Here is a 21739-nt window from a genome sequence, read left to right as displayed (position 1 = left end):
TAATTATCAACTGCCACTTTTGGAAGGTAAGTTTATGGGAGGAGTAGCCTGAAAGTTACCGAAAAACAACAATTGTTTTCAATTTGACAGGAAGTCATTCAAAAGTTATGGTTAACTAATTAAACAACAATTCTCTACAGTCGATTCTACGTCAATTTCTGGCAGTTGTATCCCTGATAGCAAAGTTGGCCGCAACTTATCAACAACCTACTGCCGCAACCTGTTGCCAAGTTGGCCGCAAAAGTTGGCATTTCCATAAGTTGACGGCAACTTTCCGAGAAACTTGTCGACAACTTTCAGCTTGTGTAACTGTTGCCGACAACTTGTCTACAAGTTGCTCAGAAACTTGGTGACAGGTTGCGGCAGTAGATTGTCGCCAAGTTTCTGAGCAACTTGTAGTCAACAGTTACACAAGCTGAAAGTTGTCGACAACTTGTCGTCAAGTTGGTCGCAACTCAGGTACACCAACTTTTTGATCAGAAACTCTGGCTATCAGGGATTCCACTCAATCAAAATAACTGTATTTCTTCAGATTCTTTTCCACAACTTTCCATCAACACTTCCTTTCAATTTCATATTGTAGTCAAAAGTTGAAATATCTCATATAATTGGCAACAGCTTGTCGTCAAGTTAATGATAATTTTTGCTGAACAAACATTGACTCGGCAAACCTGACTACCCAAATAGCCATTTTAGCTTGAAATTGACGGTAATTTGGTGTTGAAATTACCTGAATTTTAATGCCTAAATTTGCTGACAATTTGACAGCAAAACTTGAAAATACAAATTTACGGTTAATTTTGCTTCAATTTAAAGGAAACTTTTTACAAAAAAAAAAAGTCGGTAATGTTCATTCTAACTATTTTAGAAGGTAAGGGAATTTATACATAAAACTGTCTCCAATTTGACGGTAAAAAAATACTTAACAATCTTTCAAGTCAAATTAACAATAAATTGACATAAAATTTGCCTGAAAATTGACGACAACTTTTTTGTAGTCAAACTTTTGAAGTAAATTTGCATTCTAATTCGGGTAGTAAATTTACGTCAAATTAAATAGCAAGTTGCATTCAAATTGTCATAAAAAATAGAAAAGTCCAAATTTGACGGAAATTTGACGAACAATTCAACGAAATTTTTGTAAGTAAACTTTTACTAAAGCAAATTGTGCTATTATGATATCTAAGTATATATATATATATATATATATATATATATATATATATATATATATATATATATTTATAAGGTTTCCAATAAGATACACATACTATAGAAATTTAATTTTGTTAAGTTGCTAACCTGAAGAGATTTCTATTGAAAAAAAATTTGAGTTAGCTACTTTCATTGCATACTACGATATGAAGTCAGCTGAAAGGCGAAAATTAGACAAAAATCGGAATTTTTCTCTGTGGATCCCTAAATCGGCGCAAGAGAAATTTTTCAAAAATTGTTTTTTTATTAGATCATAAAATTACGAAAATTATGAGTAAATTCGATAGAAATAAGATAATGATTAATAAATAAATAGATAAAATATAAAAATATGTTGTATTTATTGATAATTATCAATTTAAAATCATTGAAAATACGAGTGAGGTTAAACAGGCCTCTGACTCGGGAATAGAGACACACACAGTCGCCTCGCGCCGCCCATGTACACGCACACATATTATGTGTTTGAACGTGTACTTGGCGCGAGACACTGCCGTGTCTCCGGATTGGGTAAAATCATTTTTTACCGGGTATATCTAACTTTATATGATTATAGGAGATTTTATATGATTATATAAGATTTTATAAAGTCATATAAGTTTTTATAGGAGTAAATTCATTATAAAACTTTATATGATTTTATATGAGTCACTTTTATATGATTTCTATATGATCATATAAGAACTTTTTTTCCCGGGCCTTTAATTTTTTTCATTAGTGTATAATTAATATGAATAATTATAACGTTAGAAACTCTTGTAATGTATGTTAAATAGATCAAAGAAGGAATAGCTAAATTGTTGAAAGATAAAAAAAATTATTTTTTTCTTATATTACTCAATAAAGAAAAACAGCGGGGAATCGCTCATAGCGCGACCAACGAAAGGTAAAAAACTGCAAAACATTTCCTATTTGGCAAAATTAGTGGTTTTTAATGAAAAAATTTTTTTTGAAGCGATAATGTTTTTTAAAAAACAGGTCGAAATTTGCATATTTAAAGATATTCGGAAATCTTGCTATAACTTTGGATATAACGGATGAACAAAGGATATCGTCGTTTTTTTAACCTCAAAGTGTCCTGAGAAAACCCTGAAAATTTCAAAGTGCTGCGATTTTTCTTTCTTAATGTCCCGAAGCTTTAAATTTATCGATTTAGCCAAAAATCGCATAATTAGCGAATCTTTGGTTTTCAATCACTTCTTCAATGTCAAAAAGTTTTTTTTTAGCGACAAGCTTCGTTTCTTTAATCAAAAACAGTAATTCTTGAAAAAATTAAAAAAAATTTTTCAAGAAAATTAATTTTTTTTTCGATATTTTTCTTCTTTATCATGTTTGAAATGATTTTATGAAATGATGTTACGAAAATTAATTGTGAAGATGATTAAGAAAAAAAATATTGAAAAAAAAAAAAATCAAAAGAATTAATTTTCTTGAAAAACGAAAAAAATTTTGAAAAAAATTTCTTTTTTCAATTTTTTTCAAGAATTACTGTTTTTGATTGAAGAAACGAAGCTTGGCGCTAAAAAAAACTTTTTGACGTTGAAGAAGTGATTGAAAACCGAAGAATCGCTATTTATGCGACTTTTGGCTAAATCGATAAATTTAAAGCTTCGGGACACTAAGAAGGAAAAATCACAGCGCTTTGAAAGTTTTAGGGTTTTTTCAGGACACTTTAAAGTTGAAAAACAAGACGATATCCTTTGTTCACCCGTTATATCCAAAGTTATAGCAAGATTTCCGAATATTCTTAAATATGCGAATTTTGACCTGTTTTTTAATAAACATTATCGCTTCAAAAAAACTTTTTCTTTCAAAAGTCACCAATTTTGCCTTATAGAGAATGTTTTCCAATTTTTAAAATCCTCCTTCTATTCTCAGTACGACTAATACGTCCGGAGTTATTGATTATCATAGCCAAAATAGACTTTTTTACTTTGATCAATAATAACTCGGTGCCAAATTGTCGTAAAGACTTTTTTAGGCCTTCAAGTTAAAGGGCATTAAATTTCATAAAAGATTCATAAGGTCGGATTATCTAAAAACATTTATTGAAGCCCATAGACTTGTTGGAAGACGAGCAAAAATTTTGAAAATTTTTTTTTCGTCCGTTTTCTTATGATCAGTCCGAAACCGTGCATGATAAAAAAATTTGAGGTCCAAATCTGACAACTAGAAACTTGAGGCCACAATCCGCTTATTTTATTTTTTTTCTATGACCATTTTTCGCCGAGTTACAGCATGTTGAAAATCACCTTAAAATTTCGGATTTTTTTTCTATCCCTTAATTTCTGTGATCAGTGTATAAGCGAAATACACTCACTCAGCACAGGATCTCCGAACCTATAAATCAGATTGTATACAGAATGTATACGGCTTCGGCCAACGATATGTATACTGTCTTCAGCCGAGGGACTAACACTTACGCGGGAGAAAAGATTTTACTCTTTGTCAGGTCAAAGCAACCGAAGGACCTGTCAAAATTTAGAAATATAAGCTTCTAATATTTTCAAGAATAAGTGATAGATTTCAAGTCTCATAAAATATGTTTTGGAAATTTTTTTTTCAAAATATTCACAGGATCCGCCACCCGTTACAACCGACGTAGTTGTCTGCCATTCCATTTTTAAGTAGCTATTGTAAGGGTTGGCCCTTGCTTCCCCGTACTAAGAAGTTCGGACCATCCTTCGATAGAAAATTGAGTATTTGAAAGTTTCGGGTTCAGAAATGTCTGACGTAGCTGAGTACGCAGCTCGATTTGGAATAGGGGAAAGGTTGTTAAAATAATATAACAATGACTCTAAATTTAATTGTGGCTCCTTTATTATAAATAAATAATTACTTGTCTAATATATACACTTAATACTAAATTTAATCATAATTAATAATTAATAATCGAGAGTTTTACAACGTAGTTTTACTACGCATGCGCCGCTTCCATCTCACCGGGATACCAGTCCCAACTTTATTAATATAAATTTTTCTCGGTAATTTAATTATAATAATTATTCCCGAGTCTTTTATTTAATTTAAACAAGTAAAGGAATTTAACGTTGTCGAGGGAAAATCCTGACAACTAAATTTTACCGATAATAACTTCTCGCATGCACAGAGAATAGAAAGTAATTTTGACAAATTTAATATAAGAATTTAGAATCAAAAGACGATAAATAAATGGGGGGATCTCCTCCACGTGTTTGACGAATATAAAATAATATTAATTTCAAAACCTTGATCCTGAAGAACTTACATCAACCTGTCCCAGGTGTCGAGGTGCGTTGGACATCTTAGTGGACAACAGCAGGATCTTTTCCTTTCAAATGATAGATAACACTTGACGTGAAACTCAATGGAAAAATTATCACTCAAGATTTGTGGCGTCTGCCTGAATGTTAGACTGTAAAAATGTTTAGTGTTCGAAAGATTTGAGCGACTGCTCGATTCGACCAGTGAACGATAATTAAATTGTTGGTTGGGTTGTCTGGCGACGAGGTGTCCAGTTTACCCCTACCGTTACGCCGCCGAACCAAAGTCGACGCAAGGGCGGGTGCGCAGATAAAGGGCGCGAAATTTAATTTTCTGCTGACCTGGCAGTCGACACCAGGCCACCCCGTTACAACCCCCGTCACCAGACTGACGTTAGGTCAGGGAAAATTAAATTTGGAGTGAGCCTTGATGGATAATTCAGTTTATTTCTAGACAAAAGAATGAATAATAAAGAAATATATGGAAAAGAGGTTCAGAGACAAGGTCCTTATTCACGCCGGCCCAGCACGGCCAAGACGGCCTCTTCCCAAATGTTTCGGGGGCTCTCCTCGATCACGACCTCCTGGTCGATGTTTAGGACGTCAGGATCTTCCTCGTCTAACTCCTTCTCGTCCACGGGTTTGGGTTGAGGGTCGCTCTCGGAAGGGCGAATGCCTTCCCCTTCAACCCGCACCTCTGGTTGTTCGATGCGCCGACCCACCGGTGGAAAGAAGTCCGGGTCGCTCGGAGTCACGTAATCCACGTTCTTCCAGTTAGTCGGGAATTGTGACTGGGGTCGCGGTGGCGGTATGTAGCACATGTGGGGCGGGGCATCTGGCCCAGCCTGCTGTGGTGGGCGAACGGTGGGAATCGCCAACAAATTCCCTTGTACGAGGGAGCCATCCCCCATCCGAATGCTCTGGCGGCTCCTGCGCCCCAAACGGTCAAACGTGCGCACGTCAGTAAGGGTGTAATACCGACGGGGATGATCAAGATAGTGCTCCAGGGTCAACCAGTCCCTTGTAGGTCTCTGAAAAAGAGTTTTAAGATAGTTTATTTTGACCTCAAACTCCTTCGTGGAATTTTGAGATCTGGAACATAATGTTTGCCAAGGGTTTTCCCTTTATCGTCTTTTAAAATCACAATTAACGGACTAATTATCTGATCTACTATAGCGGGTCCCAAAAATTTGCATGCTAAACTCGCACTATATTTATCTACTTTTTTACTGAGTTTTCTATTAGGATAATAAACCTGATCTCCTATCTTAAGAGTAGGGAGATCCTTAATGCCGTTATCATGATACCGAGCCTGTTTCTCGCTCTCTTTTCTCATGATATCCTCAACCTTATGTCGCAACTGGTCCAAACGATTTACTCGCGCGCGCCAAGCCAGATTTTCGAGCTCTAAGTCGTCAATCTCGAGGTTAGTAATTTTTCCCGATAACCTGGGCTCTTTACCGTGTACTAGATAATAAGGAGACATCTTGAGAGATGCATGGTATGAACTATTGTATGCGAGTTGTAACTCACCTAAGTGTTCATCCCAAGATGTCTGATTTTTATCAATAAGAGCCCGAATCATTGGTTTTAGGGTCCTGTTTATCCGCTCGACAGGATTACCCTGGGGGTGAGCGACAGCGGTAGTTGTCAGCTTCACGCCAGTTTCAAGTAAAAAATCTTTAACCAATTGGTTAATAAATTCAGTACCGTTATCAGTAACCAAAAACATGGGATAACCCCAACGAGAAAACGCGCGATAAAAACATTTTTTAATGTTCTTGCCAGTTTGTTTACGTAACCGAAAAACTTCAATAAATCGTGTATATAAGTCTTGAATAATCAAGATGTACTGATAGCCATTTTTTGAACGAGGAAAAGGTCCTGTGACATCGGCAGCTACAATTCCCCATGGCTCAATGGGCTGTCGTGTTCTCATGGGCCCTTGTGAAGAAGTCTGTTTATATTTTACCTTCTTACATGTTTCGCAGGCTTCGACGTAGTCAGCGACATCTTTATACATGCCGGGCCAGTAATACTTGGTTTTAATGCGCTGGTACATTTTTTCTCGACCCAAATGTCCAGCGTCAGGTACATCATGATTGTTTTTCAGTACTTCGGTTACTTCATAGTCGCGTAGTACAATCTTCCAGGCATCTTGATCCTCTATAAACTCTTTTAAATAATCAGGCTTGAAATACTGTAATTTATCATCGACAATTCTCCACTCTACAAAATTTTCAGGATGTTTCCTTACGTTTAATTTTTTAATATCATACCAATCTTTTGATTGGATATTTTTGAAAATAATACCTTCAGATTTGACTTCCTTTAATACTTCCGACCAATCAACAGGGCTGTCATCCTCATACAAACGTGATAGGGCATCTGGTCCCTCATTCTCGTGTCCACGACGGTGCTCTATGGTAATCTGGTGGGACAGCAACTCCATTGCCCATCTTGCGAGACGACTGTTGGGGTCTCTTAAAGTATGTAACCACTTGAGAGAAGCGTGGTCAGTGACCACGGTGAAAGGTGCTCCCTCAAGGTAACATCTCAGCTTACGTACAGCCCATACAACTGCCAAACACTCCTTTTCAGTGGTTGTATAGCGGGTCTCTGCACCCCGTAGCGGACGACTCAAACAAATTATCAGATATTCCTTATCTGTTTCTGGATCCTTCTGCAAAAGGAATGCCCCCAATCCGGTGTCACTCGCGTCTGTATACAAGACATATGGCAGCCCTGGGTTTGGTATTGCTAAAGGTTTGGCCTCGATAAGTGCTTGTTTAAGCTTCTGGAAAGCCTCTTCTTCTTCTGGTCCCCATTTCCACTCCGAATTGACACTGCAAAGTTTATTGAGTGGTCCCTGAACTTTAGCCACGTTCTGTAAATGACGATGATACCAATTAACGAGTCCACAAAAACTTCGCACTTGCTTCCGACTAGTTGGACGAGGTAATTTTATGATCGGAGCAATCTTTTCTGGATCAGGGCGTAAGCCCTCGCTGTCCACGATGAAACTCAGGAATTTTACCTCGGATCTGGCAAACTTACACTTCTTTGGATTAATTAATAAGCCAGCTTCGCGAAATACTTCAAAAACGAGTAAAAGTATCTGCTTATGTTCTTCATATGTTGTGCTGATAATGACCCAATCATCCAAATAGGCAAAGACCTTATCGATCCAAGCTCGAGGTAAATTCCTTTCATGTATAAGATGTGTAAAACGGTCTCGAAGCTTATCCATGGCTTTCTGGAATGTAGATGGTGCTCCAGATAAACCATAGGGCATTCTTACCCATTCATACTGTCCGCGCCCTTCAACTGAGAAGGCAGTTAAAGGAATGGAATCTTCCGCCATTAAAATCTGATGAAAAGCTTCGGTTAGATCCATCGTAGTTATAATGACAGCTCCGTGCAAAGCACTCAATATCCTGAGCATGTTTGGTAGTGGGTGCGCAGGTAAAACTGTCCATCGATTAATAGGTCGATAATCGACACAGAATCGCCAGTCTCCATTCGCCTTATGGACCATTACTGGTGAACATGACCAAAAACTATTACTTGGACGTATGTAACCTTTCTCCAGCAGCTCGTCAATTTGCTTGTTGAGTTCAGCAGTTATTACAGGACTTCTCCTATACGGACGCACCTGTATAGGCTTAACCCCGTGTTGAAGAACTATTTTATGTTGTACCAAATTAGTTAAGCCTTGTTTTGGGAGTAGTTGAAATTTATCCAATTCCACCTTGAGAAATTTATCGAAGTCAGCCTCCTGACTAGAGGTTAATACCTGACATCGAGCACGCTGTTCATTGCAATTAATTTTCTGAAACTGGAAAAATTCTTTCGTGCCATCAAATCTCCATGTTTGATTAGCACAATTAATTTTGACGCCAAACTGCAAGGCAAAATCCATACCCAAAACGATTGAATGGCTTAAATCTTCCATGACGCTGAGATACTGTTCTCCAGCGACAGAACCAATTTGAATTATAAAAGGTGCACCACCTATTGTCTTGCACGCTGTGTGGTTGGCCAGAAGAACTCCTCGACGCTGCGTGTCATCCTCTTGTAGTTCTCCTGAACTAAATTGACATATTTTATTATACACAGCCGAGTTTATGTAGGACCTCTCGCTGCCTGTATCAATTATCCCGTTCAGCTGGATCCCAAACACCCAGACAGACACTGGTATTCTGGCTGTTATTGCTGGCGGACGAGAGCCAGTGCCAGATAAAAATCTAGAACGAGAAGCGATTTTATTAATAATGTGAGAGGGTAGGTGTTTACCTCTTAATATTCCAGGCAGGAAACCAGCTCGAGAAGCCTCAGGTAACGTTGGTACACTGGAGGGTTGTCCTTCTTCAAGATCAGACTCCAATCCTGAGTCTAGTTCGTCCTCCCATGGTTCATCAGGTTCTTCTGGATCTGTTAATGGTTCCAATCCACACAAATAGGGCGTGCCCTCAATATTGATAGCACTTGGTTCCTCATTTTCATCGGTACCGACTGGAGCAATTTCGACATCATGTGCACTTATCGGCATATCTTCAAATAATTTTATTAAATTTTCAAACACCTTTGAGCTCTCTGTAGATGATAAATTATTAATGTTTAAAAGATCAGAATAATTTAAATTTAATCCAGTAGACTTGAAGGTCTCTGGCACAGTATGGTCATCTGGGGACCGTTCTTCTTCGCCTAAGACTTCCCCCAGATGTACCTCGTCATTAGTTAAAATAGGTAAATCCTCGAAAACACTGAAACCGTTAACGTTTTCAAATAAATTACAAAAACTACTAAAACAAGTTTCTGAGGATTCGGAATTATCACTTCCATTAAAATTACTAAAATTATTTACACAAAACTAATTTTTATCAGCAACTAAATTATCATTACTACTAAAATTACTATTTACAAGAGCCTGTTCAATAACAGAACTCGTTTCAATAAAATTATTCATATTATTTACAATAGGCTTGGCCTTAATTTTTCCAGCTTTACCACGCTTATTTTTATCTGTTTCATTTTCAAAGAAATTTTTTGAGCGTTTCACTACGGAAAATTTTAACACGTTTGATGAGTCCTTCATTTCCAAGCAACAGGGGACGTGATTGTCATCGTCTGCCCTTAAATTTAAATCTTTACCTTTTTGAGGGACGTGAGTATCAACGCCAACCTCATTATCAATACCATTTCGTACACTGGGGACGTGAATATCATCGCCAACCCATATATTATTAATGTTTACCGCTTCAACAGTTTGGGGGGCGTGAAAGTCATCGCCAACCCCTTCTACCAAAATTTCATCATATTGGGGGGCGTGAAAGTCAACGCCAACCCCACCAAACAAATTTTTATCAAACTGAGTGACGTGAATATCATCGCCATCCTCAGCTAAAAATCTCATTTTAAATCTTTTATACCTCCTCATACTCCCTGGACTCATTTTCCGTCTTCTTTTTCGGATTCCCGAACCTTTTACGCCCCTTCTCCTGGGGAACCACCAGGAAAAGGGCGTGGCCCGTTTAAATGAACATTTTGATTATTATTATTATTATCACTACTTGGTAAAGCTGGGAAATTTTGTGGAATTAATTGTCCCGGATTACGATCAGAATTATTATTATTATGATTATTATTTCGCGGATAATTATTAAAATTATTATTATTATTATTTGCAGGACCATTATTATTATTATTATTAGGTTGACGCTGGAAATTATTAGGATTTCGAGATCCATTTCCAGGCGGGAAACCTTGGATTGCAAAGCAATCCTGTCTGAGGTGGCCAATTTTATTGCAGTATGTGCATATGTCAACTCTCGGGTTAATACATTCCCTGAACCTGTGGCCATTCTGACCACAGTTATGGCAGGGGAATGCATTAGGATTGACCTGAGGTCTTAAAAAATTATTGCGAGTTCCTTGACCGAAATTTGGTCTCGAGTAGTTGTTTCTGATTACTGGGTTTTGGCGATAAGAATATGGGTAGTTTACCGTAGGTTGAGAAGGTTGTTGGTTCAAAGGTGGAACAAAATATTGTTGGGGGGCTTCCCCTGTACTCAACAAAAATTGAGGTTTGGTGGTAGTTGAACTACCAACTGAAGCACAAACAACAAAACCCCCAGTTGGGTTTTCTTTAACCTCCTCGATGACTAGAGGTTGTTTTATCGACCCGGTATCTATACAAATTTCAGTACCAGCCAATTCCTGAAGAGCTAGGAATCTGGATTTCTCCTTGGGCTTTGGTACTGATTTATTGAAAGTTTCGGAGGATGATGATCTGAATAAACGCTTACTCTCTTCCATTGACTGCGTGGCTTCATGTAGAACCGTCAAAAAGGAATCATAATCGCGGACTGATCTTGCGAATACCAACATTCTCAATTCACTAGGTAAATGATTTTGAATGCAGGTAATCTGTTCTTGCTCAGATGGCGGTGAGCGCATTTCAAAATATTTTTGTTGCATTCTGAAGGTGAAATCCACCATGGATTCACCCTCAGCCGGCTTCATGTGCACTATTTCCATCAGCACTTGGGTGTCGGTTTTAGATGTGCCAAACACACGAAGGAATTCCCTTTTGAAATGTTGATAATCAGTCCAGCGTAGGAAATTGGTGTCAAACCACTGAGCAGCTTTACCTTCCAATAGGTAACTCATTATCCGGGTCGCGTCAGATTCTGCCCAACCTTCTCGATACATTCTAGCCTCTACTGCAGCGATGAATCCATTTGCGGATAAATCTGCCTGTGGATATCTCAATGTCCACAGCTTGAGGTGTTGTCTAATATCGCGCCATTTCCTCTCATCTTGATTGTTGTATTCTCGTGGCGAGAATGTCTCGGGGCCATTTCCCCGACTTGATTGGCCATACATGGGGTTTCCCGTAAACCTATTATTAAAATTATTATTATTACAATTTTGAGAAGTTGTGTCAATGTTATCTTCCAGAAAAACCTCATTTGGAGCATTATTTTCATAATTACGAGGATCATTCATTATATTTTGACATTGAGGAGCGGGTATGGCTGCACGACACCCCCCGTCACCAAAACTGTTAGCCATCTGGTGAACAGTTTGAGGTAAAGAAGGAGCAGCCCCAGTTTGATTACTCAATGAGAACCGTTGAAGAAGGTTCATGACCTCGCTCATTGTCATAGTCGGTTCACCACCTGTTGGGACCGGTACTGGAACAGAGCCAGGTAAAGAAACGGAACCTGGGACCAACACGGCCTGAACACGACTAGTATCTTCATTTGTAGGGTGATTTCCCTGGTTGAGGATCGGATTCAGTAATAAACTCCTTATCGGTAATTGATTTTCGTTTGAATTCTCTCTCTGATTTGAGTTATTTCGGTTCGAATTCGAATTCATACCCAAATTTTCCGAATTTTGGTTATTTAGGTTTAGGTTTCGGGTTGAGTTTACATTTGAATTTAGATTTTGATTTAAATTCGAGTTTAGATTTCGATCTAAATTTGAATTTGTAATTTGATTTGAATTTAAATTTTGATTTAAATTTGAAATTTGATTTGAGTCAGAGTTCTCTGTTAAATTTAAATTTGAATTCGCGATAACAATTAGATTTGAATTTACATTTGAATGTAAATTCGGATTTGAATTCGAATTAGAAGGTTGGTTTGAGTTTATATTCGGGGTAGTACTATTTAGCGTGTTCATATTACCCGTACTGTTGGATGTAGGGATAACCCCAGTAGACGACGTTATCGGGTGTATCCCGGAGCTAGACACCGTAGTTGTAGGCCTTGTTATTGTAGCCGTTGTTACTCTTGTCGACGTTACTGCTCTTGTTGTCGACGGTGCTGGTGGTGAATGTGTGACTCTTGGTGGTGGTGTCACCATAATCTGTATGTCGTCATCTCTTTGGCTATTCGACCTCAGCAATCGTTTACTATTTTGGCTGGTACTTGACATCTTGTTGATCTTCAGGTTTTGTATGTCACTCGCACAGTATGAACACTAATCACTTTCTCACAATAAAAGATTATTAGTTTAAGTAAAAGAAAATTTTACCGATTCTCAACGAAAGGATAATCCCTTATTGACACTCTCGAAATTTTATTTATTAAGCCTAAGTCCTAAGACTTTATTTATTTTAGTTTATTATAAATATGACAAACTTAATTTATATAATTATCGTAATCCGTCACAATATTTTATGTATTTTACTATTATTTATCTATCCGGTAATTTCAATTTTGTTTCTCTCTATAAATTACAATACAGGGTTAGTTTAATTTACTTAAATATTTTATTACAAAATTTATATCAGTAAATAATTTATTTCATTTATAATTTTAGTTTAAGCGATGATAAATTTTCACGTTAAAATTTACCATTAAAATTTTAACATAAAATTCAAAGTTTTAAATTTAATTCTTATCCTGTAGTGTAAATTTATTTTTATATCCGGCCGAGAAATGAGTCATGCAGATTAGACGGTATTATTTTCCCGCGCTTTTTTCTAGATTTTATTAACAAAAATTTCCCGACCAATTTTATGCGTTAATTTCTATTGTAAATTTTATATATAAACGATTGACGATTTGCGACAAATTTATGGCAAGATTTTTGTTCCAGATCTTCGTAACACTTTTAATTAAATGAGGATTTGATCCTTATTCGTCAAACACGTTTTTCGGAGAGTAATTTCCCTTAAAAAAAATTTTTTTTTTTTTTTTTTTTTTTTAATTTTTCAAATTTTTAATTTTCAAATTTTAGTTTTCAAATTTTTTTTTTTTTTTTTTTTTTTTTTTTTTTTTTTAAATTTAATTGTGGCTCCTTTATTATAAATAAATAATTACTTGTCTAATATATACACTTAATACTAAATTTAATCATAATTAATAATTAATAATCGAGAGTTTTACAACGTAGTTTTACTACGCATGCGCCGCTTCCATCTCACCGGGATACCAGTCCCAACTTTATTAATATAAATTTTTCTCGGTAATTTAATTATAATAATTATTCCCGAGTCTTTTATTTAATTTAAACAAGTAAAGGAATTTAACGTTGTCGAGGGAAAATCCTGACAACTAAATTTTACCGATAATAACTTCTCGCATGCACAGAGAATAGAAAGTAATTTTGACAAATTTAATATAAGAATTTAGAATCAAAAGACGATAAATAAATGGGGGGATCTCCTCCACGTGTTTGACGAATATAAAATAATATTAATTTCAAAACCTTGATCCTGAAGAACTTACATCAACCTGTCCCAGGTGTCGAGGTGCGTTGGACATCTTAGTGGACAACAGCAGGATCTTTTCCTTTCAAATGATAGATAACACTTGACGTGAAACTCAATGGAAAAATTATCACTCAAGATTTGTGGCGTCTGCCTGAATGTTAGACTGTAAAAATGTTTAGTGTTCGAAAGATTTGAGCGACTGCTCGATTCGACCAGTGAACGATAATTAAATTGTTGGTTGGGTTGTCTGGCGACGAGGTGTCCAGTTTACCCCTACCGTTACGCCGCCGAACCAAAGTCGACGCAAGGGCGGGTGCGCAGATAAAGGGCGCGAAATTTAATTTTCTGCTGACCTGGCAGTCGACACCAGGCCACCCCGTTACACTATAACAGTATATTCTGACATATCAAAACTGCAACTTTTCCAAAATGTATTTAAGTTCGTCAAATTATCACTCCTGTCTTAACTGAGTGACGCTGAACATACTACAACCGCGCTTAGCTAGTCCTTATCTTATGGTCGATTGGTACAACAGACTAATTGAGGAAATTTTAATCTTTCCTAAAATATGTGTGATCTGCCTTCCACTGGCTCTTTGACTATTATGAAAATGAGTAAACTGACATTTCTAACAAAAATAAAGATAAAGTAATAGAGCTAGTAAATGTTTAATATGAGTCAAAGTTGCTAGGAACAACCGTTTTTTTCACGAGGGGTAAGACTCGATTTTTTTCTATTCGACGACTAAAGGCATGTTAAATTCTAGTTTTTGCTAATAGTTAGTGATATTAACTCATTTGACTGGTTATAGTGACACTGAAAGCTATAGTTTCGGGACAGGTACCATAAAGGTCCTTTTTCCCTCTTAAAATTAAACAATATAATAATAAAAATGCTAGTTTCGAGATGATATTGCGATTATATTAAAAACTACAATATTCATGCGATGATTGCTATGTAAATTAGTTTATCTGTATAAAAATTGCACACAATAATGAACATTTTTTTAGTTACCCTCCAATGACTTTTTTTTTATATTCGTATGACTTAAAGATTGTGACCTGAAAATTTATTTTATTTAATTAATCGATTATATTATATAGATTGTTTCAGGATCACCGTACCATAATACTTGTTTTAGTTGTAATTGCTGCCGCAAGCCTTTGGATTTTCTTACTTATAATACCAATCGTCAAGAAATTTATTGTAAACGTAAAGTAATATGTATATAAACATATAAAAAATGGTGGGGCAAGATGGGAATTTCAATTCGAAATATATTTTACTAGAACTATGTAAGACTACAAACGTACATATCTAACGAAACATCTCAGCCACAGGAAATAACGTTAGGCACGCGTTTATCGTTTGTATGAAGAATGTTGCAAATCCTCTCATTCCTCCAGTATAAACATACCATGGCTCTATAGTCATTTAAGAACCATTAGTTAGGGACAATACGATCTATTAAATTTATGGGATGGTCCTGAACAAGAGCAATAACTGAAGGGATTTAACTCTGATCATATCTATGTCTCATAAGCCTCAAGATTTCTTTTGAATATCACTATTTACATTCGTTTCATTATTTTCATCATTAGAACACCACATGAAGATAACTCATTTATAGTCAATTCACGGCTAATTTGTTGTGAATTAAAAAGTAGTTCATAGTGAATTAAGAAATACTTACGTAGAATATACAGTTGAGTTATGACTCAGTGACATTAAATTTTCAGCATAATCTCAGCGAGTTTACGACTGTAAAATAATAACTTAAAAGTACACTAAATATTTATTTTGCTGGATCGGGATGATGAAAGAAATAAAAAGTCACTTATTTCGTGTATTGTCCATATTTAATATAAATGAATCACAGATAATAGCGTTGAGTACATGAGTTGAGCACAAATATAATTAACAGAGCACATTATGATATAACATTTGATTGCGAGTAAGTTTTGTCGATCAGAGCTTTATCATAAATTCCACGGCACCGTACACATGAATGAATATATATATATATATATATATATATATATATATATATATATATATATATATATATATATATATATATATATATATATATATATATATATATATATATATACATACATAAATATATAGAGCGCGGAGTTAAATAAAACGATTAACAATTAATAAATCACAGAAATAATAATTATTTATAGCATAGCGTATAAAAACACAAGTATTTTTAATGATGCGATAAGTTTGAACCGAGCAAGTAATTTAGAGACAGGTCGGGTGCCGAGTCTTATCGTAAACTAAATGATTTGAAGTCACAAAAAATATTTGATATTGATTTTAGAGATTAACTGCATAACTGGATGGACTTAATGATGACATCAACCACACCAGTTAGCTTCGAGTACAAGTACAATAGTCGAGTGATGAGTAATAAATAAATATTGTAGTGGTTGGTATCTTAAATTAATATCACTTATACACTACAATGATAACACACTTATATTAGAAATAATAACACCACAATTAACAGCAGTAAAAGAAAGCAAGGGCAATATATAGTTTATTGAGGTACAATGTTTGCTGTTAAACTGTCAATATAAGACTGACTGACTTTTGTCGCGAATCTATAAAACAAGAGAAGAAGGCATTTGTTTCTAGCTATTCAAATATTTAAAAGATCAGTTTCACATTCGTTACACTACCCCCTTCTCAATAAATTATCGTCCCGATAAAAACTGTGTTGAAAGAATCGAACTTAATTGAAATTAAAACCATTTGCAATCTTCGTTCGATTCCGCTATGGTCCCAACACACCCTATCTATCACCCTACAGGGAAAAAAACACCATAGCCCAAAAACAACCCTGTAGGCTAACGCAAAGATAATAAAAAAATAAAAAAATAGTCTATAGTTAAATTGAGCTAAGAATTGATAATAAAAAAATAAAATATTCTGCTAAGAAGTTAATCAGTACACGTGACTCTATTTTCCTATTCAACGAATCAAAATAAATAAAATTAAAAATGTAACCCTCCGCTTGATTGAATGGATTTTCAATGGGAATGGGATTAGGTACGGGATGGGAACAGGAACTCCTTCCTCTCCTCTTTGAAGGACCAGGAATGGACTTCTTCTCTCCTTCCCCAATGAAATTGGAAATATTATCTGCACATAATAAATAAACAAAACGAGTATCTCCAACATTTTAATAAGTTTTATAGCTAAACATATTTCATCGTTACATCCTATTATTTATCAGTTGTTCATTATAAACTTTTATTATCGTGATCAATTCAATAATTTCGATCTTAAATGCTCAATGTTCTGCCGTTCGATTTATCCAGACCATTCTCCGATATGTCATCTATAGCTAACATATCAATGATACTGAATAACACACGTTGCAACGAATTTCATTTTTCTCCCCAAAAGCTCCTCGGAAACTCTCCAGGGCATCCATCTATCTCTCAGAAGTCGCGGCCATCAACAAAAGAGAAATGTCGACTGTGTCAACTCCGGATGGATCCCAAAGCTCCAGTCAGGTTGCTCTTAGCCATTGATAAGTCCTCAGAATCAAACTTTTGACCCTTGTTGAGCTCACTTAGATCAAAAGAAATATCCAGTCTCCGATCAATGACTGAGGAATCTCGGGAACCCCGCAACGATTGATCGTTCAGGGCCCACGGCCAGACTTCCCTTCAGCTAATATACTCAAACCCAGAACATTTCCAGTCCTTATAGAATCCCGGGAATCCCTCGAATAACGTTACCACCGAGATCGTTCAGAGCCCTCAGCCAGACTTCTTTCAGAATCTCGGGAACTCTTCAGCAACGTCTACAGTGTGGCTATTCAGGGTCCACTGCCAGACTTCTCCTAAGGACTATACCAGTCTTTAGCAGTCGTTCAGACATCTTCAATTCTATCAGTTTGCAAGATATCCTAGACTTACTAACTGACTACAGAATCCCGGGAACCCTTTACAACGTCTACACTAAGATCGTTCAGGGCCCCAGCCGGACTTCTCTTTTATTTCTTCTTATTGATCACAATATGTTACATGACGATTTACATGCATGATTTTATATTTTCATTTGGTATTTTTCTAATTTTATAAACTACGTTATTTAGCCTATTTCCAATTTCATAAGGACCCTCCCAATCGCATTGAAGTAAATAAATTTTTTTATTATTTCCGTTAATATCGATTTTTTTTTTTTTTTTTTTTAATTCAACTCATAATAGTAATCTCAGCAGTTTCATAAAACTTTCCTTTTCATCCGTATAAAACTATATTTATTAACTCGATAAATACTTGAGGTATATTATATAGCCCAGATAAAAATTTTAAAAAATGACTATCTATACAAAATTTTTTATCTATTGTTCTTCAACACAAAATCATTAAATATACCCGGTTTATTAATTACGTCAATCGATTACAAAACAAAAGAGCGGTTAGATGTCACGATATTTTTAGTTAGTTTATGTTTGATAAAATGATGTTTCTTTTATTTTTAATTTTACCTAACTACTATTATTATTAAATAATGATACATCACCAAATTTATCCTTTCTGAATTTCGAGTTGTCCATAAATTTAACTTCAACTCCTCAATTGATGCTAATAATATATTCTTCCGGCTTCACTGTTTTGTTAAAAAAAAAAAAAATAAGATTACCCGGCGTTTAATATTTTGATCACTATTATTTTATATTTTTATCACACACGTAATTACTCATACCCGCACTTTAACACAAATTAATAGAAATATTTTCATAACGTTAATTTATTAATAACGAATTTTTTTTTTTTTTTTTTTATATATAGTACATCACACATATAAATTCAAATACGCACTTTAACACCGATTAAAAAAAATATTTTCACAAAACTTAATTATTTAATCACTGAATTCGTTTAAATTATTACACGCACTTGAAATCTATATTATAAAATATATTCACAAATTTTAATTCATTCATCACCGTATTCATTTATATTACTACGCGAACTTTAACATTATAACACATATCCACATAACTTTTTTGTTTTTTTTTTAATTTATCACAAATTTAAAAAAATATGTTTTCACTAAACTTGTTTAATTGATCACTGAATTTACGTCTTTTTTTAATATTAAAAACACGATCGTTTCAAATCTTTGCCTTTCCCGTCGCGCCGCAATATTTTGACAGCTATTTTTATTTTATATTTGTAAATACACACGAAGGTTACGCGCACTTCTGACACCAAATTGTAGTGGTTGGTATCTTAAATTAATACCCTCGCAGATTTGAATCACGGTGGAAACACGGTGGGTTTGTTCTATTTTACCACTGTGATTACGCGGTGGATACACCGTGGAACCACGGTGGCTTGACCACTGTGTATACACAGTGTGACCACTGTGTATACACGGTGTTACTGTAATTACGCGGTGGATACACCGTGGAACCACGGTGGTGAAATAGTACAAAGCCACCGTGAAATCACGGTGGATACACCGCGTAATCACAGTGGAAACACCGTGTATACACAGTGGTCAAGCCACCGTGGTTCCACGGTGTATCCACCGCGTAATCACAGTGGATACACTGTGTATACCCGGTGGTGAAATGGAACAAACCCACCGTGTAATCTCGGTGGATCCACGGTGTTTACACTTCCACGGTGTTTCCACCGTGATTCAAATCTGCGAGGGTATCACTTATACACTACAATGATAACACACTTATATTAGAAATAATAACACCACAATCAACAGCAGTAAAAGAAAGCAAGGGCAATATATAGTTTATTGAGGTACAATGTTTGCTGTTAAACTGTCAATATAAGACTGACTGACTTTTGTCGCGAATCTATAAAACAAGAGAAGAAGGCATTTGTTTCTAGCTATTCAAATATTTAAAAGATCAGTTTCACATTCGTTACAATATTATAATCGGAGTGTAAACTATGATTTGAATATTAATTATTTGCGACTGCAAAGTCATGTAATAGCAATTGTTTGTATATAGATATAGCCGGCATGGATAGGTTAACATGCCGTCAACAAAAAATGATCACAGTATTTATAAAAAAGGTAAAGAGAAACTTTACAAAATATAAATGAAAAAAAATACCTGATAAATCAGCGAGTGTTAATTCAGTTGATTTAAATTATGACGTTGAGTAATTAACGAGGTAGCTTAATTAACAATAAGATTGCGTTGTTATTAAATAACACGTGGTGTTCTATAATGTGTTGTAAAATAATGGTAGTTGCCGCGTAGCTGGCTACCGAGTTGAAATTCCGAGTATCAGAGGGCGCGTCGATAGCAGTACCTCTGGTAGAGTAGAGCGCGGAGTTACCAAATGTTCTGGCGCGAACATTTGATAATTACGCAACAACGATATTTTATTAACTTCTTGCTAAAAAAGTTGCAAATTTTAAAAAATTCGGGAAATTATTGTTTTCACCTCGGTTTTCAAAAAATAAGCGTTTATCAAAAGTCAACTTAGGATGCTACTCTGACATTTTCAGAGAGACGTCTGTATATATGTCTGTGTATGTGTGCATGTGTATGATTTTTATTATTATGGAAGAGGTAAAATCTTTCAAAGATACCGCTCTATTGAAAAACCTCTTCTTATTCCCCGTATGTAATTGCAGGGAAGACTGGGTCAGAGGCACGTTAACATTACTTCAACCTAGTCCGTATTGCATTGTATGACGTCAGCTTCTATGTTACCGGTTTCTTCCTAAAACATTTTCTTGTACAAGACGCTGCGCATAGGCTACGTTTTCTGTCCAGTTTTTCTTCTCGCGATAACATCCGTGTCACAAGGCTTGCAGGCTTGGGATCCTTTCTTATGATCACTTCGGTACTAGCTCTATAGTTTTTCCAGCCATTGCACTTGAAAAACGTGTGCTCGTGATCATCGGTTTTGTCCGGGCGGTATTTGCAACTTGGGGTGTAATGTAATCTCATTTTAAAAAGGTATGCGTCGAATGAACTGTGGCTCCTCAACAACTGAGTCAGAAAAAGTCTGTCTCGCCGGGATTTCGGGTAAGCTAGAATTTTATATTCGGAATCAGGCACAGCACCCATCTGTCTTCCTCGCACGTTTTCCATCTATTTTTTCATTTATCCATCATTTCCACCTTTACTCTTGCTGTTGCTTCCTTCATGTTTCCACCTTTAGTTTTGACGTCGTACAGTTCTGTCTTTTCCGATACTAGCAGGTCAACGGTGAAGCTCTTGCTATGACTAATACAACTCCCTCTAGGCCCCCAGGTACCCCCGTTAATCGTCGGCTCGAGAGTTGGGAAACGTGGACGCGCACGGGTAAAATCACGCGACCAAATGATTTAGAAAACGTGAAACGGGAAACAGTAACACTCACGCGAGAGTGCAGAGTAAATTTAGTAGACGTGAGACTTTGTTCGCGGGGCACAAGCCGACGTGCGTGCCCGGGGTCAAGTAACTTTGCTCACGGTGGGCTCGAAACAGAGGGAAAAACAACAATAGGGCTCGGTTCGCGAAACGAAATCCCCCCCAGTCCGACAACAACAAAAAGAGCCGGAGGAGAAAAAGGTTTTAGCGCGGATGGTCTTCCAGTCTCTTAAGTGAACTTGCGAAAAGATAAGGCAGGAACATTGGAGACAGGTGCCTTGTGGGAGGAGGAAAGTATTGATGTCCTCTTTCTACAAGAGCCGTACGCAGCAGCGAGTGACAAATGTTTTAAGATACCTGGTTTTGGCAACAATGGACAAATTGCTGCTGCAACTGGGGCAAGGCCATTTGTGGCCATTTGCTTAACTAATCCAAAATACAAAATGATTCATATTTCTTAACTAAGCACCGCGCACTGCGTATGCGCTCAAATTGTGAGTCCAGGCATTCTTCTCTACGTGGTATCGTTATACTTCGAGTGTCGTAACGAAATATAAATTCACATCACGCAATTAGAAAAAGTAACTCAGGCATTATAGGGAAATAGGGTTTTATTTGGAATGGACGTGAACGCTAGGTCTATCAGATGGGGTTCAGAAACAACTGAGATGGGAGAGAAATTG

General features: G+C 36.1%; 1 long non-coding RNA gene across 1 annotated transcript in view; it reads right to left on the bottom strand.

The window, feature by feature from the left end:
• Positions 1-16084, bottom strand: part of LOC130671175 (uncharacterized) — a 72410-nt gene extending 56326 nt beyond the window's left edge. Inside the window, exons 1-2 of the long non-coding RNA XR_008990482.1 lie at positions 15806-16084; positions 15381-15661 (exon numbers count right to left, since the gene is read on the bottom strand). This is a non-coding gene — a long non-coding RNA (uncharacterized LOC130671175). The remainder of the gene's footprint in view (positions 1-15380; positions 15662-15805) is intronic.
• Between the last annotated feature and the right edge of the window lie 5655 nt (positions 16085-21739).

The sequence above is a fragment of the Microplitis mediator genome, chromosome 7 (genome assembly GCF_029852145.1).
Source record: "Microplitis mediator isolate UGA2020A chromosome 7, iyMicMedi2.1, whole genome shotgun sequence".
NCBI lineage: Eukaryota > Metazoa > Arthropoda > Insecta > Hymenoptera > Braconidae > Microplitis > Microplitis mediator.
The sequence above is the reverse complement of the archived record's forward strand: the minus strand, read 5'-3'. Positions and strand labels throughout refer to the sequence as shown.